Genomic DNA, 14587 nt, shown 5'->3' with positions numbered 1-14587 from the left:
GATATAAATAAAATTCAACTTACTGGTAGAACATAATGAAATGCCCAATTCAAGTACTTAAATGGCTAGAAATTTGAAAATTACCTTTAGTATGTTCTATCCGTTTATTTCTTTCGGAACATCTTGATATGATTATTTCCTTCTGATAAGAAACTTGTACATCGTATCTGTATATAACAAATACAAATTACAAATGGGACATAAAGTCTTGTGTATATAAATAAAATATATCCTAATTAGAAGTTATAAATCTAGGAAATGTCCCAGGCTTTATCAAAACATAATGTTTTATTCTATTTGCTACAGTACAAGTTTAAACATAATTGTTGCAGTTTCAGTTTGTAAACAAAATTAGGAAAAGCAAGAGAAGGCACTATCACAAGCGTGGTCTTTTTAAATCTATGGACACACGAAACTCTGGACTCAAGATTGGAATGGCTGCTGAATCACCGAGAGGCGAAAATGGAACCGGCCGACGGCGTGCCATGTCCCTTGCGTGTGTCGTCACCGGCTCGCCGTGTGAGAACTAGGGCTGCGTTTTCGTGGCCTGCAGCGTCCGGCGCCCTGAAGCTGCCGCCTGTGTGCACCACGGCAAGTTGTATGGTGTGGACTATGGAGGCTGGCTAGGTAAAGCAGATCGATCGATTAGGGTTTCTTTAGTGGAAAAAGCTTGATCGATTAGGATTTAGGCCCGCGTATACTTGACGGAGTCAAATGGCAAGCGAACTAGCCCTTTCTTGTGCATGCGTATGTTGGGCCAGTGCGTAGGCATGGTTGAGAAGCCAGACCTGATGCACTGCTCTTGGGCCAACCTGATGCACTGGGCCCTTTTAATCGATAGCTACTACTCGCAAATTTTTGGACCCGTATTCCTGTGCATATGGGTCAGCCCAATGGGCTCTGCCCCTGACAACAGCCACATCCTCACAAATACCGACAGGTATAGCAGTTGATTTATCAGCCATTTGCAAAGATATTTCAGTAGGTGTCAACTTATTCAAATCAAGTCTACGATATAAAGAGAGAGGCATAACACTAACACCGGCTCCAAGATCACATAAAGCAGTTTTAACATAGTTTCTTTTAATGGAGCATGGTATAGTTGGTACTCCTGGTTCTCCTAGTTTCTTAGGTATTCCACCTTTAAAAGTATAATTAGCAAGCATGGTGGAAATTTCAGCTTCCGTTATCTTTGTTTTATTTGTAAGAATATCTTTCATATACTTATCATAAGGATTCATTTTAAGCATATCAGTCAAACGCGTACGCAAAAAGCCCTGTTCAAGAATTCATCCGATTAACCAGTTAACTTGCCGATTAATCCCTACTCACAGGGTCCCCGAGTAGCCGATTACCCGATAAATCATCCGATTAATTGATTAAATGGCCGATTAACTTGCCGATTAGCCTATTAATCTCCTACTCACCAGCCGACCGAGCAGCTACCAGTTAACGATTTCCTCAACAATGGCAAAAAGACAGGTCTAATCATTTCAGCAAAGCGCTCAAAATCCTCATCATCCTTTTTCTTGGATGGTTTAGGAGGAAAAGGCATGGGTTTCTGAACCCATGGTTCTCTTTCTTTATCGTGCTTCATAGCAACGAAGTTTCTCTTATCATAACGTTGATTCTTTGATTGTGGGTTATAAGATCAACAGCAGGTTCAATCTCTACATCATTGTCATTGCTAGGTTGAGCATCAACATGAACATCATCATTAACATTATCACTAGGTTCATGTTCATTACCAGATTGTGTTTCAGCATCAGAAATAGAAATATCATTGGGATTCTCAGGTGTGTCAACAACAGGTTCACTAGAAGCATGCAATGTTCTATCAATTTTCTTTTTCTTCCTCTTAGAAGAATTAGGTGCATCAACATTAGTTCTGTGAGAATCTTGCTCAATTCTCTTAGGGTGGCCCTCAGGATACAAAGATTCCTGAGTCATTTTACCCCCTCTAGTCACAACTCTAATAGCATTATCCTTTTTCTTATTATTTAATTCATTGAGCAAATCATTCTGAGCTTTAAGCACTTGTTCTACTTGAGTGGTAACCATAGAAGCGTGTTTACTAATAAGTTTAAGTTCACCTTTAACTCTAGACATATAATCACTCAAGTGTTCAATCATATAAGCATTGCGTTTCAATTATCTACCAACATAAGCATTGAAGTCTTCTTGTTTAACCATAAAATTATCAAACTCATTGATACGCTTCCAACGTATCTATAATTTTTGATTGCTCCATGCTATATTACCTACTGTTTTGGACTATATTGGGCTTTATTTTCCACTTTTATATTATTTTTGGGACTAACCTATTAACCGAAGGCCCAGCCCAGAATTGCTGTTTTTTTGCCTATTTCAGTGTTTTGGAGAAATATAATATCAAATGGAGTCCAAACGGAATGAAACCTTCGGGAACGCGATTTTCTCATCAGATAAGACCCAGGAGACTTGGACCCTCCGTCAAGAAAGCCATGAGGCGGTCACGAGGGTGGAGGGCGCCCCCCTAGGGCACGCCCCTGCCTTGTGGGCCCCTCGAAGCTCCACTGACGTACTCCTTCCTCCTATATATACCTACGTACCCCCAAACGATCAGATACGGAGTCAAAAAACCTAATTCCACCACTGCAACTTTCTGTATCCACGAGATCCCATCTTGGGGCCTGCTCCGGAGCTCCGCCGGAGGGGGCATCGATCACGGAGGGCTCTACATCATCATCCAAGCCCCTCCGATGAAGTGTGAGTAGTTTACTTCGGACCTATGGGTCCATAGTTAGTAGCTAGATGGCTTCTTCTCTCTTTTTGGATCTCAATACATTGTTCTCCCCCTCTCTCGTGGAGATCTATTCGATGTAATCTTCTTTTTGCGGTGTGTTTGTTGAGACCGATGAATTGTGGGTTTATGATCCAGTCTATCTATGAATAATATTTGAATCTTCTCTAAATTCTTTTATGTATGATTGGTTATCTTTGCAAGTCTCTTCGAATTATCAGTTTGGTTTGGCCTACTAGATTGGTTTTTCTTGCCATGGGAGAAGTGCTTAGCTTTGGGTTCGATCTTGCGGTGTCCTTTCCAAGTGACAGAAGGGGCAGCAAGGCACGCATTGTATTTTTACCATCGAGGATAACAAGATGGGTTTTTTATCATATTGCATGAAACTATCCCTCTACATCATGTCATCTTGCTTAAGGCGTTACTCTGTTTTTAACTTAATACTCTAGATGCATGCTGGATAGCGGTCGATGAGTGGAGTAATAGTAGTAGATGCAGGCAGGAGTCGGTCTACTTGTCTCGGACGTGATGCCTATATACATGATCATACCTAGATATTCTCATAACTATGCTCAATTCTGTCAATTGCTCAACAGTAATTTGTTCACCCACTGTAGAATACTTATGCTCTTGAGAGAAGTCACTAGTGAAACCTATGGCCCCCGGGTCTCTTTCTCATCATATCAATCTCCATCACTTTATTATTGCTTTGCTTTTTTACTTTGCCCTTTTACTTTTTTACTTTGCTGCATCTCTATCAGATCTCACTTTCGTAAGTGATCGTGAAGGGATTGACAACCCCTAAGCGCGTTGGTTGCGTTGAGCTATTGTTTTTGTGTAGGTACGAGGGACTCGCGCGTAGCCTCCTACTGGATTGATACCTTGGTTCTCAAAAACTGAGGGAAATACTTACGCTACTTTGCTGCATCATCCTCTCCTCTTCGGGGAAATCCAACGCAGTGCTCAAGAGGTAGCACTCATCCAAGCATTGGCTAGCAAACTTAGTAGATGGGATTTCACCCTTATCAAATCTATAGAGAGAATTTACATTTACTACCTGCGTCGGGTTATCAAGACCATGTATTTTTTCAATAGGTGGTAAATTCTTAACATCTTCAGCTTTAATATCCTTTTCTTTCATAGATTTATTTGCCTCTTGCATATCTTCAGGACTGAGAAATAAAATACCCCTTTTCTTCGGAGTTGACTTAGGAGTTGGTTCAGGAAGTGTGCAATCATTTTCATTACTCAACATATTATTCAATAGCAATTCAGATTGATCAACAATCCTTTCCCTAAAAACACAACCAACACAACTATCCAGGTGGTCTCTGGAAGCATCGGTTAGTCCATTATAAAAGATATCAAGTATTTCATTTTTCTTGAGAGGATGGTCAGCCAAAGCATTAAGTAATCGAAGAAGCCTCCCCCAAGCTTGTGGGAGACTCTCTTCTTCAATTTGCACAAAATTATATATTTCCCTTAAGGCAACTTGTTTCTTATGAGCGGGAAAATATTTAGCAGAGAAGTAATAAATCATATCCTGGGGACTACGCACACAACCAGGATCAAGAGAATTAAACCATATTTTAGCATCACCCTTTAATGAGAACGGAAACAACTTAAGGATAAAGTAATAGCGAGTTTTCTCATCATTAGTGAACAGGGTGGTTATATCATTTAATTTAGTAAGATGTGCCACAATAATTTCAGATTCATAGCCATAAAAAGGATCAGATTCTACCAAAGTAATTAACTCAGGATCGACATGCAAATCATAATCCTTATCGGAAATACAGATAGGTGAAGTAGCAAAAGCAGGGTCATGTTTCATTCTAGCATTTAAAGACTTTTCTTTCAGCTTACCCAACAGTTTTCTTAAGATCATATCTATCATTGCAAGCTAAAAAGTCTCTAGCAGTTTCTTCATCCATAACATAACCCTTAGGCACAACAGGCAATTCATATCTAGGGGGAGAATCTTCATCATCATTTTTATCAATATTATCAGTTTCAATAATTTCATTCTCTCTAACCCTAGCAAGTTGTTCATCAAGAAATTCACCTAGTGGCATAGTATCATCAAGCATAGAAGTAGTTTCATCATAAGTATCATGCAAAGCAGAAGTGGCATCATCAATAACATGTGACATATCAGAATAAATAGCAGGTTTAGGTGTCGCAAGTTTACTCAAAATAGAAGGCGAATCAAGTGCAGAGCTAGATGGCAGTTCCTTACCTCTCCTCGTAGTTGAGGGAAAAATCTTAGTTCTTTCATCTTTCAAGTTCCTCATAGTGTTAAACAGATATAAATCCCAAGTGACTCAAAGAATAGAGCTATGCTCCCCGGCAACGGTGCTAGAAAATAGTCTTGATAACCCAGAAGTATAGGGGATTGCAACAGTTTTCGAGGGTAGAGTATTCAACCCAAATTTATTGATTCGACACAAGGGGAGCCAAAGAATATTTTCAAGTATTAATAGTTGAGTTGTCAATTCAACCGCACCTGAAAAGACTTAATATCTGCAGCAAAGTATTTAGTAGCAAAGTAATATGGAAGTAACGGTAACGGTGACAAAAGTAACAGTATTTGTTTTGTAGTAATTGTAACAATGGCAACTGTCAGGGATACACCCCGCGGTATAAATCGCCGGATGTATGACCCGGCTAGAGCTTGGCGACTCACTGGCGACCTGCATGAACCTGGCGGTTTATGATTCATCGGATACCCGGCGGGCGGGTCAGATGGACGGTAAGGCCCAAGTCCCAGTAGGCCGGTTCATATGATGGTGGGCCGGCTTAAGAGAAAAGCGTAAGGAATATTCCTTTACAAAGGAAGCAAGACTAGGACTCTACTAGTAATAGAGTAATCCTAATCCTACTAAGACTAGTCATGTAACCCGCCCCTTCAACATATATAAGGAGGGGCAGGGCACCCCAAAGGTAGAGAAGAAACAATCTGCAGGGCTAGACACAAAGGGGGAGCCGGCTTATGCGGCGACTCTCTCATGAGCATAATGAGATCTAGCCACAAACATCATGTAGGGCTATTACCGGATGATGTTTCCCAGGGCTCGAAGCTGTCTAAATCCTTGTCTTGTGCGTTGATCCGCCCTGCGTCTCTCATCCCGATCAACCCCTCTCAAGTTACCACAAAGATGCGCTGGCCTCACGACTAAGTCCTCACACTAGGACATCTGCCGTGACAATTCCACGACAATTGGCGCCCACCGTGGGACCTGTGCACGATGGTGTTGAGTTTTTGGAGGGATTTTCTTCAGGGATCGAGAAGTTCATAATTTTCCTGCGAAGAAGAGCCGGTCAGAGTTTACATCAACTCCAAGTTAGTCGATCAAGATTAAAAAGGCAGCAGTTGTTGACTTTGAGTTATGACTACTCGTGAAGTATCGGGCAAGACAACAAGCCTCATTGAATTTTCCATAATGAGCCGGCCGCACGGTCCTCGCAGTCGGGAAAGTTTTCGGATCAAAAGAAGCTAGGGTTTCGGGCCTGTCGCCATGCTTGGCCTATTGATCCGCCCGTCCGAGTGGGGTCGATTCCTGTCGGAACAGCCGGTGCGGTCTAATGAGATCGAGACCGTTTCAAAGTATTCCATTGTTTAACTGTCGTTTTCTACCGCGAGAGCCGGTGCACGTGAGGAGCGTTTACTAATCGCTAGGTCCTTTTGAGAAAATATTTTTTGGCCGAAGTTAGCGTACTGCATCAGTTTACCGAGACTGTCGGTGATTTCTGCTGTAGGTACAACGTTTGAATCAGATTGCTACTATTACATTCACAAGCGGTGGTCCAATCCGTCAAGCTGTTGTTGCATACTACTAGAAGAGTTCTAGACTGCAAGTCCTGAAAGAATTAATTGACGCTCCAGCCGTCCGGTGGCTACTTTTTGGTGTGGAAGACAAGCCAGCTCTGAAGTAATTCCACGAGCACGGGACGAGAGGCTAGTAGGATTAAATAATGGATTAGATTTATTCTCTCATCCGAGTACTTGGATCACCTAGCGACTATACCAACAAAAATTGTTACTGAGTGGGAGATAACCTGGACATGAGCTAAATGGAGTCACACACGGATGGAAGAGACTATTCAAAGAAATATGAAAGAGGATGACAAGTGGGACTCGGTGCAGACCTCGCGCCGTCTCACCTTCATGCTTTGAGCCGGCCACACTGTCGAGCCGCTGTCCGTCTGCCTAACTCGCCGCCACAAGTCGGGAGTCATCTTCTGTCCGAGTTGCCGTCAAGTCAAGCCTCGCCTTCTGTCCGAGTCACCTCTGCGTATAGCTACTCCGGCCGTTTCTAAACTGCCGGCCACGTGACCGATGCTAGTGGCCCGGGCATTGACGGATCTGTGCTTTAGCCGAGCCGCAGTTGCATTTTCTGCCGCCGTCACTTGCGCCTCAAGTCGCCCGGGTCTCATCACGCTGCCACTGCTTCTCCGTGGCCTTGCCTCTAAACCACCACCGCCACTGCCCCGTCCAAGTGGCCGCATTCGCTGGTCTCTGCCGCCGGTTTGAACCTGCCTTGCTGTTTCGGAGTCGCTGTTCGAGCGATGTTTCCGCCAAGAGCCGCCCAGAACAGTTGCCGTTATTGCCTGGCCAAGTCACCGGATCGCCCCGTTTTAAACGCCAAGTCTCTGCTGCTGCTGAGCCGCCCGTCGCACCATCCCCGCCTCCTGCTGGGCGCTGCTGCTGCCCTGGGTCGCCTTGAGCCGGCCGCACCGCAAGCCGCCTTTGAGCTGTGACTGCGACCCTCGCCTCCGTGTCTGCCGCGCTGCATCGCCGGGTCGCCGCTGTTGCGGTCACGGCTGTGCCATAAGCCGACGAGCCTCGCTGTTGCATCTATTGCGTGGCCGCAGTCCCTTTAAAAAATTACCGCTACATCCTCACCTCCTCACTCAGAGCCACCCTTGTCGCTACCGCGTTGAGCCGACCCGCTGCCGTTGCGGCCTCCTCTCGCTGGTGTTGCCATCGCGACCCGACAGGCCCTGCTTTGCCTCTGAGATTATGGCCTGTTTTTTACAGGGGGAACAACAGCTTGACGAGAAGGCAAGGACTGTGCGTGCTGATTTTCTACTGCTACTACATGGCCTTAATGGCATGCTACTGTCGAGCAGTTGAAAACAACAGCAGCACACAACAATATGTGTATGGAGTTGACTGGCTGTTACTACTATTTTTTCTGGATAAAACTGCATGACAAGATTGAGCACTTAAGAATGCAAGGACTTACAATGACAGTCTCCAAAAGCTCTTTTTGAGAAAGGGAACTCCTCTCATGGCAAAAATACCAGTCAAACAGCCGTCCGTGAGTTTTTTAATGGCTGGTTCTGAAGAGCCTCCTGTTGGATTATAATGGTCAAAGATTCTCAGAAGTCATCTACACACCCTATATACGGATCAAAGGTCGTCCGAACAAATCACCAGGTGCTATCTGTTCTATATATTTTATCAACACGTATTAAATTGTTTGAGAACAATTATTCTGTCCTGCAATATTTTTTGTGCTTAAGAGAATTATCCATTACAAATGGTATTATACTACGAAGATGGAGACACGCCAACATCTTTCAGCACAGGTGGTCATCGTTACTTAACAGACTCCCGCACTGGCTTACAACGCCGTGGCCGTCTTTCGCGTCCGCGCCGGCTTACAACGAGGAGGACAACTTGCTTGTCCGCACCGGTTTACAACGCCGCAGCCGACTCATCTGTCTGGTGCCGAGCCCGACTCGCCCGTGATTATTTTCAGCTTTGCTGTGGTGATCACCAACTCCGCGGCGGATATTTCCTGGCCTAACATATCAGGGAGAATCTCAAGGCAACTCCTCGAGTCGCCTTGAGACTCGGGGGCTACGATGACATGACTCGGTAAATGATTGCCAATTTAAAGAAGATTCAAGAACTTCGGATCATTGGAGGGAAAAATAACCCGGCCCCGGAGGCTATTGCCTTATTGGCGAATATTTAAAGACCGTCAGAAAATTTTCGGCTTAAAAAGAAGGATTCCGATTCAAAATCCGGTTCAAGGTAAACTTATCTCCCACAAAGCTTTGAAACTCTCAATATCCGGTTTAAAATTCCGGCTCAAGAAGAATTTATCTCTGGCAAAGTTCGAGTTCTCAGGAAAAATTAAAGGGACCAAAGAGAGTTTGTTCTAAAGCACAACTCAAACATAGGTACCCTGCTTCCAACACTATTGGGGGCTGATCGTATTCGAATTTAGCTTAACCCCTTTTGTTCCGACTTTGATCGTATTCGAATCAGAGTCGTTAAAAAACTCTCAAGGTCATTTGGGGGCTTCCTATTCAAACATAGGTCATATTCGAACCAAAGAAAACATAGCTGCCGGTACCCTCTTGATCGGCACAATGACAAACTCAATAGGGGGCTTCTTGATCGTATTCAAATCATAGATTAACCCCTTTTGGGTCTGACTTTGATCGTATTTGAATCAGAGTCGTTTAAAAAAATTCTCAAGGTCATTTGGGGGCTTCTTGTTCAAACATAGGTCGTATTCGAACCAAATAGAACATAACTGTCGGTACCCTCTTGATCGGCGCAACGCCAAAGCCACTGGGGGCTACATGATCGTATTCGAATCCTAGCTTAACCCCTTTGGTCCGGTTTACCGATTGTATTCGAATCAGAAGCCTCAAATTTTTCTTTCTATTTTGTTTAAGTTTTTTGAAAACAATCTTTTGGGTTTGTCTTGAGACTTTTTGATCATATTTGAAGCATATATGAGTGGTTTCTATTTAACTCAGCTTGACTTTGGACGATAAGTCGCCAGTATATGACAATCATAAACATTCAGAAGTTTTGGCTTCTAAAGATTGGGATATCACCCTTACCGCACAGGTATTATAAGCCGGCAGTACGATTCAATATCACAGGATTTGCAGAACTATGACTTATATAAAAGCTTAAGTCCAAGCTCATCATTAAAATTGATGCTTCAAAATGATTATCCGTTCTGGATTGTCTCAAAGGCTATAAGCCGCCGGGTTATAAAAATTCTGGCTTACAATGGAGGCGTATTAAATCGTCATCGGTCAAGAGCGGCCGGGTATTTAAACTCCGGATTTACTTGTCAACAGATAAGGTATTCAAAGTCGCTTTGGTGCAATGGCTATTATTTTATCAATGGATATGGTTTATTCTACATTGGAAGGAATAGTCCCGAGTCGCTGCAGGCTTTGTCGGGGATATACCCCGTGGCATGACCCGGCCGGAAGTATGACCCGGCCGGACTTGGTGCTTCACCGATGACCCGCCGAAGGACCGAAGACTCACGGGTCTGGCGGCTCACTGGTCAGACGACTCACGAGCCTGACGACTCACGGATGACCCTAACGACGGGTTAGATAGAAGACTAGGCCCAAGGCCCAGAAGGCCGGCTCATGTTATGGTGGGCCGGCTTAAGACGGAAGGCATAAGGAATATTTCTTTTACGAGGAAGTAAGATCCGGACTTGTATCCAACTTGTAATAGAAGATAGGCTAGTCCTAATCCTAATAGAACTCCACATGTAACCCGCACCTCTAACTTATATAAGGAGGGGCAGGGCTCCCCAAAGGGGGACAAGCAAGAAGAGACAATCCATAGGGCTAGACACAAAGAGCCGGCTTACCGGCGACTCTCTCGTGATCATAATGAGACCTAGCCTCAAACAACATGTAGGGTTTTGACCGGATGATGTTTCCTGGGACCCGAAGCTGTCTAATCCCTGTCTTGTGTGTTGCGTCTCTCGTCCCGATCAACCCCTCTCAAGCTACCGCCTAGATGCGTTGGCCTCGCGACTAAGTCCTGGCACTAAGGACATCTGCCGTGACAAATCCACGACAGTTGGCGCCCACCGTGGGGCCTGCGCACGGTGGTGATGAGTTCTTGGTGGGATCTCTCCTAGGGTTCGAGAAGCTCGCGATTTCGTCGGATGAGGAAGAGCCGACATCTGCATTGTTTTGTGATCTCGAACATGATTAAACTTTAGAGCCAGCATATACAAGATTGAGATTTGCGTTCAAGGAAGAATTAGGGTTACATCTGCTGTCGCTTGTCCTGTGCTTGATATGGTTGTTTTCGAGTCAGCGAGACCAACAAGTTTTTAAGTCACCGAGACCGACAAGATGGACAAAGTTCTCTGCTGCCGATTCAACTCGTAGGCAGCGATGGAAATTGATTCCTTTGTGCGCAATCCGCCGAGGTGGACAACTTCCACTGCAACCAATGTCATCACGGATTCAACAAGTCGCCACCGGACGCTCTGCTGCCTTCACTATTGCGCCACACGCGGTCGGGCCGCCCTGATCCGCGACCCGCTGGTCCGACCTCGCTTTGCCTCTTCGCCAGGGTATCTCTGTGGCCGTCCGAGCTACAGCTGCTGCCGCCGGCTCGCCTCTGCTCCGCCCTACCAGCGCGTGAGCGCAGCCGTTCCGGGCTTCCCTGTCTGCAGAGCCGGCGGCCAGGGACGGGCCGCCCTCCGTCTCGTTGTTTTATCGCTGAGCCACCGCCACCGCTGCGGACACGGCCGCGCCACTCGACAGCCTCCACATCGGTTGGTTTCCGCCTCGGTTTCAAGTCCGAGTTGACGACTGCTTCGTTCCTGAGCCATCACGGCCTGCGTGGCCTTCGGGCCTTACCGACGAGCCGGCTTCGCCTTTGCTGCGTCACCATCGGCGGCTCGCCAGCCACGCCTCGCGGCCTGAATCACCCATGTCATCCGAGCCGCCGTCGAGCCTCCACGGTGTTGTCTTCAAGGCCTCGCCACGGCCTTACGCCGCCTCACTCTGACGAGTGCGCCTTGCCTCGCCAGTCCGCTTGTACTCGCCCGGCACCTCTGGGCCATCGCAGTGACCACACCAGCCGCCGGATTGGAATCGTGTCTGAAATGCCCTCCTCGCGGATCGCCGAGCCACACAAGCTAGAGCCGCCGCGCGCCATTGCTTTGCGTCCACTACAAGCCAGATCCGCCTCTATCCATGCCTGGTTGGTTTCGCCCGTGCGCCCGAACCACGTTGCCGTTCCGGCCGTTTATAACACCCCTGTATGTGAGTCGCCGTTGCTCACTTGCGTTATTGCTGAGCCGGCCCTGCCGACGTGGCGCAGGCTCGTCGCCTTTATACGATGCCCGTGAGCCGGCCCGCATCCGCCGCACGCAGCCCGGCCTGCCTCGCCTCCGCCAGCTACCGCTGCTGATTTTTGCGCCCGCACACCAGTGGGCTCCGAGCCCTGCCAAGTTGTCTCCGTCCCGCATGGCCATCAGCTCCTTTCGCGCCTGCGCCTCGCCTCATCTTCAGCTACAAGTCGTTTGCCGCGTCTCGCTTCAGTCTTGAGTTGCCTACGACTGCTGCGAGCCGCAGTCGAGCAACCCTGCTCCGCGCTTCAAACTTTACTGCTGTTAAAACTGTGCCTGATCGGCGCCAGGATCAAGCCTAGGGATGTGGACTGCAGTATCACTACGTCATTGTTATTCAGTCTGCTACACATGCAAGTGGAGACAAGGAACAATGGGACAGAAACAAGTTACATCAAACACTCCTGCCACTGTTCACATGAAAGAGTTCACGGACAAGTACTGATTAAGTACTCTTTGCTCACGTGACCATCTAGTGCAAGTTGGTATTATTGAAAATCCATTGCTACATCCGCTCAAAAGCAACCCAACAGAATCACTTGGTGGCAGGCGAAGCTATTAAAAAATCAGCCATGAAGTGTGTGGAGCTACTCACTTGGAGGTGTGAGAGCCGTCGGGCCGCAGACCGCCTCTAAGGTGTTGAGCCGCCGGGAGTTGCCGGTCTGCCTGAACTACTGGGACTATTTTAAGTCGCTGGTCTACCTGAACCATCTCTATCACGATGGAAGGGATCATCCGTCATCCGAACAAATCAGGTGATATTCATCTAAAGATTATTTTTCTTAGCATATATTGTCTTTTATCAAAGAACAATTACTTGGTCTATGATATTTTTTCGCAGAACCATTATTCCTTAAATAAGGTGTTGCAAAAGGGGCGTGAGCAAATATTATTTTTGCACTAGCGCTCATCCTGCGCAGGTTGCCACCCCCGCTACATCAACACACGCGATTGATTTATTGTCCGCCCCAGCGGCCGATTCTCCCGCCCGCGCCGATTTACAACGCCACGGCCGACTCATCTGTCTGTGCCGCCTCTGAAGCCGCGGTTGTCTTTACCGTCCATTTCTCGCGGCCTGATCTACATCAACACACCGGGCCGCACTTGTCTGGATGAGCTGTTTATTGAATATGAGCAAGTCACTACTTGGGAAGCCCGGTTTTCTTCCAACAATTTAGAGGCAAATTATCATATATTATCAGCTGCCGTCTGCACTGGATGGTTTAATGGGCAGTTGCATAAGTCGCCGCCACTACAGTTTGGTTAAACTTCAAACAGCCCGTTGGAAGGAGCCATTGGCCGAGTTGCTGACACGGCTCATACGGGATCATTTATAACCTGCCGCAGTCACCTCAACCTTCTGTGAACTCACATCACGCTATCAACACCAATGATATACATCTTGTGTTATGGTCAAATATGAAGAATCTCAAGCCAACAACTCGAGTCGTCTTGAGACTCGGGGGCTACAATGGTATGGTTCGGCAAAATTAGCCGGTTTCAATGAATTCAAGAACTCCGGGTCATTGAAGGGAAGATAACCCGGCCCTGGAGGCTACTGTTTTATTGGCGAATATTTAAAGGCCGTCAGAAAATTTCCGGCTCAAAATGAAGATTCCGGTTTAAAATACAGCTCAAGAGACATCTCTCTCCCGCAAAGCTTTGAAGCTCTCAAAACCGGTTCAACATCCGGCTCAAGGTAAATTTGTCCCTTACAAAGCTTTGAGGCTCTCAATATCCGGTTTAAGAATTTCCGGTTCAAAAAGAATTAATCTCTTGCAAGTTCGAATTCTCAGACAAATTAATGGTTACCAAAGAGAACTTGCTGCCATGATGCACGGTTCAAAACATAGGTATCCTGCCTTACAGCTTATCTTATTATGGTCACTTGGGGGCTTCCTGCTCATCGGGCATAGCTATCAGTACCCTCTTGATCGGCGCAATGCCAAAACATATATGGTCACTTGGGGGCTTCCTGTTCAAACATAGGTCGTATTCGAACCAAAGAGAACATAGCTGTCGATACCCTTTTGATTGGCAAACTGCCAAACCCACTTGGGGGCTTCTTGATCGTATCCGAATCATAGCTCAACCCCTTTGGGAATCGACGTGGATCGTATTCGAATCAGCATCGCTAAACAACTCTTAAGGTCATTTGGGGGCTTCCTGTTCAAACATAGGTCGTATTCAAACCAAAGAGAACATAGCTGTCGGTACCCTATTGATCGGCAACGCCAAAGCCACTGGGGGCTATATGATCGTATTCGAATCTTAGCTTAACCCCTTTGGAACGGTTGACTGATCGTATTCGAATCAGAAGCCTCAAAATTTTGTCTGTCTCTTGTACAGTTTTTTGTAATCGCAGTTATTTGACTGTCTTGAGACTTTTTTTGATCATATTTGAAAGCATCTAGGGAGTGGCTTTGATTCCACCGGCTTAACCTTGATCAATAGAGTTGTCAGCACATAACAAACATCATATGTGTCGGCTTTTACAGAACTGGGTTCTCACCCTCACTGTCCGGGTCACATAAACCGGCGGTATCATTCAAAGGATCATAGGGATCTTGTGATCTGCTTGTGTGCAGGATAAGACTACATTTGGGTGGTTACCCGCCCTGGCTTTTAACGTTAAGTCGCCAGGACATATGTT

Source organism: Triticum urartu, chromosome 1 (assembly GCF_003073215.2).
Source record: "Triticum urartu cultivar G1812 chromosome 1, Tu2.1, whole genome shotgun sequence".
Classification (NCBI taxonomy): domain Eukaryota; kingdom Viridiplantae; phylum Streptophyta; class Magnoliopsida; order Poales; family Poaceae; genus Triticum; species Triticum urartu.
The sequence above is the reverse complement of the archived record's forward strand: the minus strand, read 5'-3'. Positions refer to the sequence as shown.